The following is a 1423-nucleotide window of genomic DNA, read 5'->3' as shown; positions in this document are numbered from 1 at the left end:
TCATTTGTATGTATTTATTTTAAAAATTGTATACATATATAATAATATATATGGAATTTTAATAATTTCCGAAATACATTATTTTACTTTGTTCAATTTTTTTTTTTCTTAATAAGTCATACATGTATATATATATATATATATATATACAAAATTATTATAAAATTTTATAACAATATATTTTTTAAAACTTTTAAAATAATTCTACATAAATTATTTATTAAATAAATTTTTGTTTCTTTTTATTTTCTTTTTAATACATTATTATATTCCACTTTGTGCTATATTTATGTGTACTCTTAAGTTTTTTTCCATTTAAATGTGATTAAATATAATATATTGAGTAATGCTTATAATAAATAAAAGTAAAATGAATAAACAACGGAAATTGTTAAGTGATATGTATATATATATATATATATATACATTTTTATATTAATGCTTCAAAATTTTTAAGATCATATATAATTTGTTATATATGTAGATATGATATATTTCTGAAAAAAAATTAAAGATTGTGCTTGATTTTTCATTTTATTTAAATAAAAAAAAAAAAAAAATAATAGAGATATAGAAAAATGTATATAAATTTATAATTATAAATATAAAAAATTTTAAAACAACTTTTTATTATATATATTATTACCTTTCCTGTGTATGATGGTTCAGTTGCGCTTTCTGGTAAAAATTTTTTCCCAGTAAAAATAAAGTGACATAAAAATGTAATTCATACTTGTAATGATATATAAGGAAATAATCTATATTTGAAATGATATAAAATAAAAAGTTAAGTGTATAAGTATATATAACTTTATATATGTTATATTGAGTAATATATAATGTGTAATGCATATGGTAAATATATGTTTTTAAAGAAATGTTATATAACATAGAAATAAAAAAGTGAAGGAAAAAATTATGTGTCTTATTTTAAAGAAAGGCAGAGTCCACGCTTTTTAATGATAAACGTAAGGGTATATTTTTTTATTTTTTTATTCTTTTTTATGTTTTTTTTTTTTTTTTTTTTTTTTTTATATGCATGCATATATGTATATTTCTTGTCTGCAACAATAAAAATATATATATATGTATAATATTTATTAGTGGTCTATTAAAGCATGTGAATATAATATAATTAAATTATTAAATGAGAAAAAATATGTGGCATAAGAATTATAATATGTATATATATACATAGAATCATGTTATTAAATATGTATTAGAAAACGTAAAATATATCATGTAATATATATATATATATATATATATATATATATATATATATATATTGTGTATATATATAATATTTTTATTTTATGAAAAAAATATAAAGAAATCATAGATTTGTTCTTTTAAACACTTATTAATATTATTAATGAAAATTATATAAAATAAAAACAATTAAATCAAAAAAATATATGTT

The sequence above is a fragment of the Plasmodium reichenowi genome, chromosome 13 (assembly GCF_001601855.1).
Source record: "Plasmodium reichenowi strain SY57 chromosome 13, whole genome shotgun sequence".
Lineage (NCBI taxonomy): Eukaryota > Apicomplexa > Aconoidasida > Haemosporida > Plasmodiidae > Plasmodium > Plasmodium reichenowi.
The sequence above is the reverse complement of the archived record's forward strand: the minus strand, read 5'-3'. Positions refer to the sequence as shown.